The sequence below is a fragment of the Xiphophorus maculatus genome, chromosome 15 (genome assembly GCF_002775205.1).
Source record: "Xiphophorus maculatus strain JP 163 A chromosome 15, X_maculatus-5.0-male, whole genome shotgun sequence".
Classification (NCBI taxonomy): Eukaryota; Metazoa; Chordata; class Actinopteri; order Cyprinodontiformes; family Poeciliidae; genus Xiphophorus; species Xiphophorus maculatus.
The window spans coordinates 10,803,883-10,819,257 of NC_036457.1; the positions used below are offsets into that span (position 1 = coordinate 10,803,883).

Below are 15,375 nucleotides of genomic sequence, written 5' to 3' on the forward strand. Positions count from 1 at the left end.
CTTTTAAAATTATTTAAGTCTTATGCTTCAGATTGATGTATGTTAATAGGAATACAATACTGTTTATGTCAAAGGCGTCATTTATGTTACAGAAGGGAACATTTGTCTATATATGGATAACAGCGATCACTTTATACAGTTTTAGCCTTTGGGCTTTTGCTTGTTTATTTATACTTTTATCTTTTCTGTTCTTTGTTGCCTCCTTAGTGCTACCTTCATGTTCAGAGCTTTACATTCACATTGAAACAAAATTTCACCCCTTTTGAATAACAAAAAAGCTACCGACTTTGTCATTCAAAAGACCTGAGTGCATTATTAAAAGACTAATGTTTTTTAAATTACCCCCCAAACAAAAAGTACTTTGTGACACAAAAGCAACCTAAAAGGATCAGCTTGAGGGAGAATATACTGTTAGTGGCATTACTTGTGGCTAGATGTCAAGAGAATGGTCCAGCTGCACAGCCTCATCTTTTTTTCAGCGGATCTCATTCTTTGTGTGAAAACCTCTGAACGCAGTGAAAATGGGTCTGCAGAATTTTCTTCCAACTGCCCATTTCTCACGGCGACCACAAGTGGGATGTCTCTCAGACAGTTTAGTCATCTTTCTTCCCTAGAAACCACCAGAAAGAGTCATGCTTCCCAATTTTCTACCACAGCACCATATCTTCTACTTCTGCACAGTTCTGATCAAATAAAACATTCAAGTAATGACCCATTGTTAGCTATTAATTAATTCCTGCAGTTCAGTTTAAGTGTTTAAATATTTCAACTAGACCAAAGTGATAAAAGCTGGAGTGAATGTTATCAATCTGAAAGAACTGACATGACACTCGTACCCAGAAGCAACTTGACCTTCTGGTTCCACTACAGCCCTCCAATTTGTATGGGAACAAAAAAAGTTCAGAGCAGTTTCACATGCTGGACCCAGGTTTCGTGACTCCTTGACCCCCCGAGGCTAAATGTAATGGAAGTTCTATGTTTTCCAGCTCGCCTGTCTCTCTTCATCAACACACACAGTGACCCATACACAGCCTGCAGCGCTGACACTAATGCGGAATACAGAATGGTTGCTCATTTAATTTTACAGCCAAGCTTGCTGGTGCCACTCAAACAGAGCATGTCCCCACAACCAGCAGCCTGATTTAGTGACTTGATAAGCAAAGAAGAAACAACCCCCTCTTGCCTCGCTTTTTGTTGCTACATCCATGTCAGCTCTGTCTTTCCAGCTTTTGTACTTATATATGTCTTGTAATGGGATTGTGTGTGAGAGCAGCGTCTTGGACTGTTTCTCTAAACCTCGGCTCTTTGTGCTCTGTGGCTCCGTCTGTTTGTCTGCTTTCTGCTGCGGTCTTTCATCACGTTCACTCCCTCCTTTGGCTTGACTTAGTGTAGTATCTCTCCTCATGTCTGTCTTCACATGACTGTAGTAAACTAGATCTTTACTGCCCCCTTGTGACAGATGCTTCAACCTCTTCAGTCATTGAAATCAAGTCTAAAATCAAACAGTGAAACATAATTCATAAAAATCTTACAATGTTTTTCTTGCACATTTTGCTCGTGAGTGTGTTTGTAAAGGTTGCTAGCTCATTAATGGCAGTCTGTATTAGTGGATCAGGTCATTTAAGTTGATGATCTCTGTGCTGATTATTCTCTAGTTTTGTGCACCGACGCTTGTTTTGCATTTGCATATAAATTGCTTTATATGCAGATGCATATAAAGCACTTGGCAGCAAAGCAATGTGGCGTTGCTGCTAAATTCTTTGCCAGTGGTGTAAAATTCATGAATTCTTTTGAATTTGACCAAACATTGTTGGGCTGTCAAAAAAATATAAATAAATAATTGACTTTGATGCATTGAAAAACAAAAAAATCCTGCAGGTGTATAAGTACACCAGGATATGGCTCAAGAATGTGTAATCCTTCTTGATTATGTTAGATTATGTTAGATTATGACAGTGGGTCTGTCATAATCTAACACTTCTTCTGTCTGCATTGTCTGTCTTGCCTTGCATGTTAGAGAGGGTCTGTTTCACTGAATTCTCATTGTAAGAATCAATATACACTTATCTATTTGGTCATTTCATAAAGTCTTTTGGGAAAATGATATGACCATACTTTGCAGCTCTCACAGATGCTGCCAAATACTGTCATCTAGTCCTGGTGTATAATAAGACCTACGGCAAGCAGTCATCTTCTAATTTAATTTGTTTCTGCCTTGATTGTTTGCCTCAGGAGGGACAAGATTGGTTCAAAAAGTAATTGAATGGCCTATTTAACTTCTCCTAATTGATTTTGAGTCATTTAATACGTGTTTTGTTTTTTATCTTGTATCAGGGTGCATGAAATTTGGTGTCATCGAGGAATCTCTTTATTTTATTTGTGGTGACTGCAAGACTTGCAGTTTCAGGGTAAGGTAATCTTTTAATTTTTTTTAAACAGGTTTCTTTTGCGAGGAAGTGAAACTGTTACTTTTGTAGTGACCAGTCAGATAGTTCAACATTTCATCTGTTTTGTGCAATGCACACATGTCAATGATGATGGTGGCAGCCACATAATACAGGATAGATTTTCTGCCAGCAAATAAATCTAGCATCATAATGCTGGAACCACCATCCTTCATTTTTGGTACAGTTTTATGAATTTGAAAGCCCCGTCGCCTTGTCCTTCAGACCAGATAGCTGAGTCTTTGTGATTCTGACTGTACTGTAAAAATAGATTTTGCTTCTCCATGTGGACAGTTGAAAATCCCTCTCTATTCATGACTGTATAATAAGGACAGGACTTTTTCAACTTATGTACCACCACCCTTTGTGGAAAAAGAATAGTTCAAAGTAATCATCAAAATCTCCAGGATTAAAATGATATTGATGCCCCTGATTGACTGTGTGTACTGTTCTCCTAAATCAACTGTAGGCCTGTAACTCCATAACTGAAAAGTCATCCTATGAAAGCTGAAAATCTACATTATACTTTCATAATGGACTTTTTTTTGTTGTTGTTTTTTGCTTATTATGGAAAATGATAACCCATTACATCAAACAAAACGACTTTCCTGTGTGTCTGCTAATATGATGATCTGCATGCATTCAAAGGCGGCTCTGTTACAGCAGAATGCAGGAGCTCTTTGATATTCCATCACCTGCTGATACCGAATATTAAAGATGCCTAAAATGCACATTCTCACTGTGCCTGTGTTTCGCATACTCATGGCAGTCATTTTCATAATGAGCACCCTTTGTGCTAGTGTGCTTGGATCAATAAGAGAAATCCTTTTTCACATAGCTTTATATGTTTGCGTTGGGATGTTGGATTTGAAAGCTGGAACACAGTGGTGTGCAGAACACAACTCACTGATCTTGCTTTATGGCTCGAAATAAAAAAATTGGACACATTCGTCGACATACTTGACTTCATACACAGGAAATGTGCTTTCCAACCACTTCAACCACGATAGCTGACCACATTTTGTCAGATGGGAAGTATGTGTATACACTGTAAAGAAAACTGTCTGTTTTTGTAATTTGGTTACAGAGCAGATCCTAGAGATTCACTTTCAGCCTGTTTTTCCTGTAATTCCTTCTCTGTGCATGTTTACTTCAGCCTCTTTCAGTACGCTTCCTTCTCTAAATGTTGTGACGGCAGGTCTAAACAGGATGCAGGTCTGCTGCAATGGGACTTTACAGAAGTGGTTACATGGGTCAGTATAAGTGTCACTGGATTGAAAGCATCCTATGTATGGTGCAGCAATATATTGCCATGATAAAGGATTAAAATTGCAGATTTTGTCACCTTATAACCACAAAGGTTAATGTAGCTAATTGGGATCTTGTTATAGACAACATAAACATACTATACTTGATTTGATTTGCAAATTTTTCATATAAAAAAATGGAAAATTGATCTGAGCATTTACTCTGCATTAGACCCCACTAAATCAATAACCCATATAACCGCTTTTTGCTGATGGTCTTTTGGGGAGTGCCTCTACCAGCTCTGCGTATCTTTATGCTGAAAACTTTGCACATTCTTTTTTGCAATGTAGCACAAGCTTAGTCAGATTGAATAGACTGCTTTGTGATCCTAAACTTCAAAGTTTTGACACAGATTTTCTGTTGGATTTTGTTCAGAGTCATGACCGGGCCATTCAGTCACATCCTCTGCAGTTCTGGCTGTATGCTTATTTGTCATCCTCCTGGGAGGTGAGCTTCAGCTCATCTTTTGCAGTCCATAGTCGGTTTTCCTCCAAGATTCTCCTGTATTTAGCTCAAACTATCTTATTTCACAAATAGCAGATTTGTGGCGTATGTGATTAGCCATTGTTGGTTACCAAAGTCCTCTTTTGCTGCTTCTTTGATTGGGGAAGAATGCTATTCTTGCCCAGCCTGTAATTTTAGATGGGTGGCCATGTGTTTGTAGGTTTCTCCAACAGCGATCTGTCAAATCTCCAAAGCTTGGGATATTTTTCTATGACCTAGAACAATATCTGTAGTTGTGGTTCTGCACAACTACAGAGCTTCTGTATTTATACAAAGTTTTGTTTAGGGGTATAAGATGAAACCAAACAACCAGACAAATAAAAACAAGCTTCAGGTGATTTTGCAAAGTGTTCCCATGACAACCCAGAGATGCTATAGTCTGTTCACATAGAGGGGGATTAATGACCACCCTGTGAAGAAAAATGAAACATTTAACCAGAACTGATGTTCAGGATGTCTGGTCCATCTTGCTGCGTTCCAATCCATCGCTGTGTCGTACAAACACTTCTTCTGGTCCGTCTTGAACTGGGACATACATATATATAAGAATCTTATATGGATTCTTACATATAAGAATCCGTATAAGAATCAACTATTTTGTGTATTTACATAGTCTGTTTAATGATTGTTTCTTTATGTTATTTGGTTCTGTCATCAAATCTTTTTGGTTAAATGTACCTGGAAGGTGGACTTTAAATGATGGGAAGTACATTGGTACCCATCCAAGCCCATGTCTCTCCTCCCTTTCTCTTCTATTCCTTCTCTGTTCTCCCACTTCTTCCTCTCCTGTGATCTCTGGGAGTCCTCAGGAGGCACAGCGTTCCAGAATAAGCTGATTTCCTCCCAACTTTTCCGTGTTCTTCTTTGGACTTCTCCTCCTTTTCTTAAATTAACATTGGAATAAAAAAAAAAAACAACCAAAACCTTTCTGCTGAGTGACTCATTCAAATAATTGTTACTTTTAGCTGTATCAGGTTCTTTGACTCTCTCTCGTTCTCTCTCACTGCTTTTCTACTTCTATCCCTCTGTGGTGTAGTATTTGGGCCACGTTTGAATTGAAGGCTTTAAGTAAAAAGGATGACATCAGAGAAGGGCGCAAAAGAGAAGGAACTACAATCTGAGTTGTCTTTTAATTTTTTGCTTTCTGTGACTACATGCAAGGCCAGTGACATACAAGAAACAATACTGTGATAACTTTTACTTCTTATTTGTTCTTAGGTGTGTCCTAAGCACAACCCTGCATTGCTACCCCAGATAAAGAAACACATATCAAGGTCTTTGTTCACTATTCATAACTCAATAACAGATATAACAAAGAGATGCTGTGTGTGTGAGCAGGAAAAAAAAAAAACAGAAGAATTGAGCTTGTAAAGAAAAGGGGAGGGAACAAACAGAGGAAGGCCAGGCCAACTTGAAACAGACATGAAATCTGAGACTTCTCAAGACAGATTTGGAAAGAAGGCCTGAAGACGTGGAGAAAGGAGTACAAGAACCCTCCTTTGGTTTTAGGCTGAGTGTGACTCTCCCATCGCTCTCTCTCATATTTCCCTCCTCTTCGGAGCGTCCCATGTGAGCGGCGGCCTCGATGACTGGACCGCTGTGTGTCTCCACTCTGCTTACGCTTTGCTGAACTCTGGCAGATATGCATTGTTCTTCACTGGGCTCGACATGTTGCTCCTGTTTCTCAGCAGTTAGTCTGTGCTAACTCTACAGACGGACTGGGGAAGACTTTTGGTAGATTTTCACGGTGAGTACTGACATTTAAAATTTTGGGGTCCTCTGTTGAGAATAAATATTTGCCTCAATAATTTGGTTTTCTCTGCCAGAGGAGAATGGGTTGCAGCAATCAAGCTGTTTGACTTTTGAGCAACAAAGTTAATGTGGCGGATTGAGGGACATGGAGAAATTCTTGTTTGGATTGGTGTGTTTCTGTACTGAGCTTTTTTCCCCCAAACATTGTACATGACTGAATAGCCTCTGTTTTGCTGACTCATTCGATTAATTTAATTCACATGGTTCCAGGATCAATGGGTGTGTTTAGTTTGCTTGTTTGTCATAGTGTAGAAATTCCCCTTCATTGCTTATGTGTAATTCCACATCTTGGCCTTCATGTAGGTGTAATTAACTTATTAGTCATGTACATGTGAAGAAATGTACTGTTACATCAGCCAGATTCATATAACTTTGACATATTTTAATCAGTTACAGCTTAAAATCTCAGAGTAAAAGGTCAGTTTAGTATATACTGTATGTATGTAACCTGTGCCTGCCATCAGTTTCTAACAACTTTGTGTTGAGGTTTAAACATGATTAAGACTGATCAGTGGTCCTTGTCCTGGGGAAGATTGTCATTATTTATTTGTGACTCACAGTATTTTGAAACTGTTTAATCTATAATTTTTGTCAGCAAAAGTAGAAGCCTTATTACAGCCAGCCCCTCAGCAGTGTGCAGCAAAGGTGGGAGAGAAGCAAATATTACTGTTTTCTCAAAAGTCTGAGAAAAACTGTAGAACAGTTTGTGCTTTCTGTGGTATCTCAGAAAGAGTTGAGCAACAATACAGTGGAATATTCCTTTAATTTTGAAATGGTAACATTTCAAAACCTTGACACACCTTGATTCAGGTAGCCAATCCATGCCTACTTCACAATTATGTACCATTTTAGTTTTTCACACCATCATCACCATTGTGGTTTTTTTGTGTAACAGCGTAGAATGTCTTTTTTTTTTAAGTTTAGGAAAAGTGCAGTAGCCTTTTTTCAGAAAGCTTACTGGCATTGAGAAGCAAAGGTGATAAAGGAGCATCTGCATTCTTTTTTGCCCAGTATAATCAGTAAAACGTCTGACAACTGACACTTGCTAAGAAATTTAAAAGTTTAATTTAAGGAGTGGTATGATGGAAAATTTTAATAATTTTGAAGATGTATCTTTAAATCTTAGCTCTCCCTGATGCCTATCCATATTTCACATTTATGCACTACTTTGCATTGGTTGAACACATAAAATAGCAACAAAAAGAAAACAAACAAACAAACAAAAAAAAAAACAAATTATGAAACTGGCAGCTGTAATATTTGCAAGGGAGTGCACAATCAGTCCTTGTTGTCCAGAAGGACTCCATTGTTCAGTGCACATAATTGTTTTTGTCTATGTGTGTAAAAGCCTCGTCCAGAGAGTCTTAGACAATGAAGTCTGTCTTCAAAGGGATGTAGATTTCTGTCTTTGTCCCTCTCTCCCTCTCCTTTTCCTGTCTAATTCCCTCTGCCTTCACATCTGGATCTCCCCACCAGCTGACAAGAAACAAGAGAGAGCGGATGGAGGGAGGTGTGAATGTGAGGGGACTCACAGAGAAGAGAGAAGGAATGAAATTGGAGGAAAGGGAGTTTTCTTAGGTCAAAGTACCCCTGGTAGACTTCCCTTTGTGCAGGAAGAGCTGACGTACAATGTCATTGTGATTACCCGATTTGGAAGAGGAAACAAAATGTTGTAATCACACACATGCGAGAAACACCCTTTATGATGCATGCACTTATGTGAACATGTTAATTGATCTAAAAGTGTGTGGCGATCATTTCATACGCAAGCCACGTGCAAGTGAAGTCAAAACCAAACCAGACATCTGATGTCTGTCATTTTTGTAAAAAAAAAAATAAAAGTGCTGTTGCTTCAGTGACAGCTTTGGCAGAACGAGGCCTTAGCTGCCAACACAAGTTCAGATCCCTTTCTGTCTTTGAGATCTGTTACTTTGAAACTGCATTAAACCATAATGAAAAGCTCTACCTAAAAGAAGCTCAGTTTGACTGGATGGGATTTATCAGATTTTCTTTTCTTCCTCTGATGCAAGAAACTGTCCATGCCAACTGTGCTGCAGTTTGTGCCAGTACTGGGCAGGCTCTTGTGTGGCTGTTTGTTCACACCATGGCAGGGCCCAATGCCATGGCAACAGGTGTGCACAAACATGCACAATATTAAACCGTAGGTGAGCTTCTTTGAATGTGTAGTTATAGTTTGGAGGTTCTCTGCAGCTCAGCTGATGTTCTGACTTTGCGTGCTTGTTATGACTGAGACAGTGATGAAGCACAAACATCAATTCTTCCGCAGCCTCCTAAGAAGGGTTTGACTGTGCAGCTTTTACCGTATGTGCATCTGTGATTCAGCCATGTCTCTCTGTCTGTGCAGCTGGTCTGTGTCTGCCTGTAACGCTGCTTTTCAGTTTATGTCTGGCTGTCGCTAACCGTGCATCTCTGGGTGATGAAAAAGTTAGAAGGAATGACGCTATGATGCAGGTGGCATGTGTGCAATGAGTGCCAAGCCAACACGCCTTACACCACATCACTGCCTCAGAAGCGACAGCCAATGAGGCACAACAGGCAATGCACTGTACAGTAGTGTACTGTTTGCGTGCCAGCCAACAATTCAGAGCAGGGAACAGTGTGATGTGTTTGGCTCAGTGAGAACACAGGATTGTTTTGGTCATGGTGATAGCATTCTTTCAGTGTCAGTGGAAGTCCATTGTTCAATGCAAGAATGTCTCAGTGATGAAACAAGAGCAAGACAACACTACATAAAGATTTTTGTGACCACAACAATAAACACTGTATTGATAATTACAAAGAGCATGTAGCTATAGACATTTTACATGTAGCCGTACAGAATTAGGTTTACTTCATAGATTTAGGCCCTTGTGGTAAAACGATGAACAAAAACATTCCCTGCCAAACCCACCAAAACTGCTTGGCAGAGCAAGGAGAGAAATTACTGGAGAGACAGCCAGAAGGCTTCTGGTAACTCTTGAGGAGTTGTAGAAACCCATAACTCGGATAGTAGAATCCTATGACAGGACTACTCTTTATTATGCACTCTATAACTTTACAAAAAAGTAACACACAGAAAGCCATTGCTGAAAGAAAGTTAAAGAATTGGTATTTTGGTCAAATGAGACCAAGCTTGGTATAAAACTAACTTGTTACATAATTCTGAACACATCTTCCATGAAAAATGCATGGAAGTGTGGAATGTTTATAATTAGCAGGGACATCTAACTTTCTAAAACTTTTAAAGATGTAAATAGATGTAAATAAGTGGCAATAATAAAAGACAGCATTTTAGAGGCTGTAAGAGCATAGGTTCATGATCACAAACATGAATTCGGGGTTACATTAGTCACTCATGGCCAAGACTTAAGTAAGATTGTGAATATGTGACAACATTGGGAATTGGCTGTGTAGACAGTCTTTCCAAATGGACTAAGCTTGAGTTGCACAGTAAAGAAGATTGGGCATAAGAAATTTCTATCACAACTGGTAGAGACATGCCTCCATACCTCAAGTGAATTGAGGCTGTGATTTTAGCCAAAAGTGATTCTACAATGTTGACTCAAAGGGGCTGAGTAAAAAGTTATTTTGCGGGGTTTTTTGTATTTATTTGTAAAAGAAGAAAAAATTAAAAACAATCTTTGATTTGTATCCCATTTCACAATTGTAGTTTTTTTTATTTTATTTTTTTACACAACATTCTAACAAAATACTTTGAGGTTTATAGTTGTAATGTGACACAATGTTTAAAAGGTCTGTAAATATTTTTCAAGGCGCTGTGCTATATAACATCTTGATGTGCAATTGCATTTATGTGCCCTCATTCCTAAAATAGATTTTCTTGATCCCACTCCTTTTCTGATGTTGATAAAGCAGCCTCTTTTATTTCGGAAAATAGGAGTTGTCTGAGCTGCACTTAAAACATCTTGGTCGCTCATTTGTTTTATCTACCACCTACTCATTTTCATGGTTCCGCCTTGATCCTGCCGCAATTTCTCAGATTCATCTAGATTTTATTGTGAAAGTCACCTTTGTCAGTCTTTGGCACCTGGGAATATGTCTTGGAACGAGATGAAATTCTTTAGAACTCAAAGAACCCTACATATTTGCATTTACTTTGATATGGATACATTGTGTTTCTTATGTCAAGCATGTATTTACTTCTATAATAATGATTATTAACAAGAAACGAAGCTGATAAAATCCATTGCTTTACACATTAATTAATAGGTGTATTAATTAAAAGTTTCAATTATATGGCTAAAGGTGGTACATTTGTACTAACTCAAATACAGTGTCATGCACACCTATATTTTTTTTCCATAGGGTTGAACATTAAGCCAAATTTCTTTTCAAGACTACATCCATCTTCATTTCCAAATCTGTCTAGTGTTGCAAGCTCTGGCTACATTGTGTAACTCTCTGTGGTTCTGCCGCTACTGCGAAGCCTGCATTTTAAACCTGATTAGCTGTAATGTTGTAAAAGTTACGGAGCCTGGAATATTTCTGGAGTTTTGAGCATGTCACAGGTTTCACGACACATTGAGAGGAGCGGATTACAGCCATTATGCATTGTAGGCAGCTCTGTGCACAGACACAAAGAGCTCTGATTACCGCTGGCACTCTTGCCTCACTTCCCAGGATTCAGTGCATCGACTGGCACAGTAAGGAGGTGGCGGCGGCTTTAACACAGATGTTGGCAACATAACGCAAGCCTAGCCACACACTGAATTAAAACATGTTCACGGTTGCCATGTTTTATTTGTGCAACAACAGATGGCTTTTTCTGTATCATTCATTGTAAACCGTTTGAAAAACTATTATTTTAGACAGTAGCATTACTCTACAAAAGTTTCAAATCACCACTAATATCTTAATATATTCCATAACAGGAGCCAGACTTTTTTGTGGTCTTTGAAAGTTGTCTTGATGAAAATGTTTTGAAGGTTCTGTTTTTCTTTAACCTTTGGCTGCTTTTTTGCTAATTTCTGTCCTTGTACTCAGCCGTGACAGCATGCTTTGTATTGTGACTTTTAAAAGTAAATGGTGAAATTTATAAAAATGAAGTACTGGATGAGGAGAGTCACAGCAGAAATTAAATGTTTCACACCAGATCAGCAGCATCTAAAAGATATGCCTGCACAGGACCTGAGAGATTTGCTATATTTATTGACCGTCTAACTCATGTATGCCAGTTGTCAAATTGTTTTGTATTTGACATTTAACCTGAGAACATAAAACTGTCTTTATGAGAAGTGTCAACATTGTCAAGTAGAAAATTATTATAATTATTATTATTATTTTTTTTTGCGAGGCATTGAATGTAGGAACTTTCTTGTTTCATTTATAAGTTAGATTTGTGGATGTCCAATTCTCACTATCCCCAATACTGATGAGTCATTTAAGAATAGACTTTTGTTGATATACTTAGCACATGTTTAAAAATTAATAAATGTATGCATTTAATCCCGGAAGCTTTAAAGGGAATGCATATTCAGCACGCTTTAGTGTGCCTTTTCAGTTTCATTGCAAATATATCATTATCGTAACATCAGTTTGTCCAAAATTCATATCGCAAAGGATATCTTGGCGTGTAATAATTGTTGGCAAATATATTCCAAGTGTTATTAACTTGCATTTTTCATGCTAATGTCAAATTTAGCCAGTTGGACAGAGTCTATGGCAGCAGATGTTCACACTGGACACAAATGATATTCCCCAAACAGAGTGTTGGAGACGCAGATGAGAAAAAGATGAAAATTGATATTCCAGGACAATATCATTGTCACTTTATTTACCAGTTACAACATTGCTACATTTTATATATTGTGCTTCCCTAAAACAGACTAAAATAAAAAGCATTATATGTGTTACAAAAATGTCACAGAATCAGAAAGCCTAAATAAATACTAATCTAAAGAAACTGTGGGACTGTTCAACCAAATCAAAGTAATGGATGTTTAATACTTTCACAATATTTGAATATATTGGAAGACCTTTGTAGGTTTTTTTTTCTTTTCTGATAATGTAAGATTTTTTTGAAATGAAAATTTTCCTCTCTTGTCCTAACTGAATCCATTGAGATATACAAAATAATACAATAAAATAACATAACGATACATAATATTTATAAGTTGGCTCATGTATGAAAGATGAAACATTTATTGTTTTTTATTTTAATTTTAGTTATACTATTTGCATAAAATTTTTAGATCCAGTTTTATGATGCTGGCCGTTTTAGTTATTTTCCATCAAACTGGATGAGATGGTTAAACAGCCAACTCATCAGTGTATTTTGCCTATGTGTGTTTTGACCACACACAGCTACATACCAATCAATGGATGCATTAAAGGAATTATGATTCATAATCAAAGACTACTTTTAAAGTAATAACTCATCAGTTGTAAACACTTAGAAAAACCTGCAACATGTCCTTCTCCACTACTGTAACTCCAATAAAATTTGATGATCCTTCCTAACACAAAGCATTCACTCACAAACATGCATTTACTTCACCCATGGCAACAGCTTGGCTAAGATCAATGGTGATGTCAGCACTGATGTACGAGAGTTGGAGAGTGAAGTATGACCTCAACAGAGGGGATGTCCCAGGGGACCCATATCAGCTGCAGCTAGCACTTTCCTTTAGCACTTTCTCACACTCTGTATCCCAGCTAAAAAAACTAAAGCTGCCCCCACTTTAAACCCATGCATGTGATACTTCACAGACAGCACAAATCATGGTGAAGGTCTGACACACACAAGAAAGGACACACATCTCACATCTGGTGCTGAGAATATTTAGAGCAATGGGAGGCAGATGGCTAAAGTTCATTTAAGAGGACAGCCCTGATTGATTAAATAAACTACTTCAGTTATAAATGAAAAAGTTTTAACACTTGCAATGTAACTTTTAGCATCTGTGCAGAATTTCCTACTAAGATGGAAATGCAGGTTCCTTTTACATTTTATAGTTTCAGATGAACATTTTAAAACCCTCCCCACCACACCCTACCTTAATAACAATGAAGAAGATGTTAAAAACTAAAATAAATATGTCTGAATATATGTCAAAATATGTCAAAGTCCTGCAAGTATTTTACTGTTTTCTATCATTTTCTTTTCTTGATGATAAAGAGAAATTCTACTTTTTAGATCATTTTGTACTTTGGATTAAAGTTTCAAAAGAAAAGAAGCAATCAAATCGTAAATGCACTTTGTTAAATCACCTAGACTGCTCTGTCATGCATTCTGAAAATAAAACAAAGCATCTTTTAAAAAGCCATATTTTCCCCCAAAATATTTGACACTACTGTTGACTTAATGAATTTTCAATTTTACTGCATTATTTAGACAAAAAAAAAAGTGGGGGGGGGGGTTCTTGAGCTGAAATATTCAGTTCTGCAAATCATGAGCTGCTGATGTGACTTCATCACAAATTGATTGCTCACTGTTTTATTCTTCACTGAGGCCGTTTGTGAAGTACTGTTCCTGCTAGTGGAGGTCATTGTGTTCTCTCAACAAAAATTTGCTTACATGTGGTGTAGAGTTTCAGTCGATCATGTTTTTTTTTTTTTTTTTAACTATAATTATAGCTGTCAGACACAACAGACAAGCGGGGTCTGTGTATTTCTCGTCTTTTCCTTTAACTCCCAGCAACTATTTTTGCCATCTCCTTCAGTCTCTGTCCTCGTCTTTCCAGGGATTCTTGACTTTAGATGCTGGCTTCACATCAGGAAGCGCGTTTTTTTATGGGATAAAAAACTTTTCTGCTGCTGATAATATGTCTCTGGAATGATGCAGAGTGGGTTGGTCAGCCCGTCAACCAATGTCCTGTTACCATGGTAACGCTGAATTGTTATAGGTGAAACTGGAAATATATCTGACATCTCAAACAACAATCATAATTGAGTTGTTCTAGGACAGTAACCCATTTTTCTAGATCCTAGATGTGTGTATGTGTTTGGGGGAAAAAGTGCATTCATTCACATCCAATAACACAGTTTTAAATCTCTTGATATGCATGATGTTTTAAATTGCAATAATAATCAGTCCTCAACTCATCCTCTCTGGAATAGATTTCCCATTGGTAGGCAGGTGCTGCTAAAGATAAAGCCTGGAAAGAACACCAGCCAAAGAACAGGTGGTAAAGGGAATTCTGATAATTGTGAAAATTTTGGTTGCTGACCAACCAAAATGAGAAGCATGTATGTTCTCTTACCTGAGGTGATTTCTCTTTCTTTGACTCCTGGTTTCATTTTTAGCTTTAGAAAATCCAGAAAATCTCTGAAGGGATCAGAAGGGAACATTTTGTACACTAATTTATGACAGAGGGGCCATCAGGAGACACAAATTTAAATGGTCTCAGCTTAACTTGTCCTGGCCAAATCTGACTGTATTATTTGTGCTCTGCCCCAGGGGGAGCTCTTACTTCAGCTGTGGAGTTTAAAACTTTTTCTCCTTCCTCTTCTGGACCTAAAGCCCTAAAGTATCCTCATTTAACCTCTTTTTCTTTTTTATAAACTCCCTAAAAAGTTTATTTTTTAAGAGATGTTCAATTTGAAGTTTGTCCTATTTTCTTTAGTTGCACAATGGAAAATTCAAAGACTTAATTCACATGCAAAGAAAAGCCATTTTTTCCACCTTTTTCTATGCCATGACATCATAGGCCAAAGTGAGACCACAGCTGTAAACATGTTTCCACCACATGTGCTTGGCTTTCTAACACCAGACATTTGCCTGTATAAACACAGAAGATCATATGTCTCATAAAGGATGTGTTGGCTAAATGTTAAACCCAATGCAAACCTGCCTTGGCTTCTCCCAGCTCCACCTAAATTTCAGTGCCACACCTTAAAATTTTAATTCTGGACTTTGGTTGATGCTGTGTGTAAGCATTTGAGTTATTTTTTTTATTTCCTTTAAAGAAATAACTGAAAATTTGGGAACAAGATTATGTTGAAGCATTACAAACAGGTAAAATCCCACTGCTGTGCCCCCTTGGTGTCCTCACAAAAAGGTTTAAGCAGCTTGCATTTGCTTAAATACCTCTACAAAAATCACCAGGTGCAACTTCAGATCATTTGATAGGTTTATCTTTTATGACTTTGATGGTATCTGAAGCTCAAACAGAAGAAGGAACGCTACATTTCATAAAGGGATTGTGCTCTTTTTTTTATCTCATCGTGTTTTGAAGAATATTGCTGAGAATACCAGACTTCACATAATTACACAGTTTAATCAGTCTCCAAAAATATTAAAGATAATGACATCTAGAGTTGATTCAAGTTTAGCCTTGTTTCTGAC

At 37.7% G+C, this 15,375-nt stretch overlaps 1 protein-coding gene across 5 annotated transcripts in view; it reads left to right on the top strand.

Moving 5' to 3' along the window:
- sash1 (SAM and SH3 domain containing 1) overlaps positions 1-15,375 on the top strand; it is a 188,825-nt gene that overhangs the window by 109,136 nt on the left and 64,314 nt on the right. Inside the window, exon 1 of one of the 5 annotated variants that reach the window (XM_023347332.1) lies at positions 5,786-6,003. The exons of the other annotated variants lie outside the window; for them this stretch is intronic. The gene's annotated coding sequence lies outside the window, so the exon portion shown is untranslated. Of the gene's footprint in view, positions 1-5,785; positions 6,004-15,375 lie in introns of those variants that run through there. 5 annotated transcript variants of the gene reach the window in all.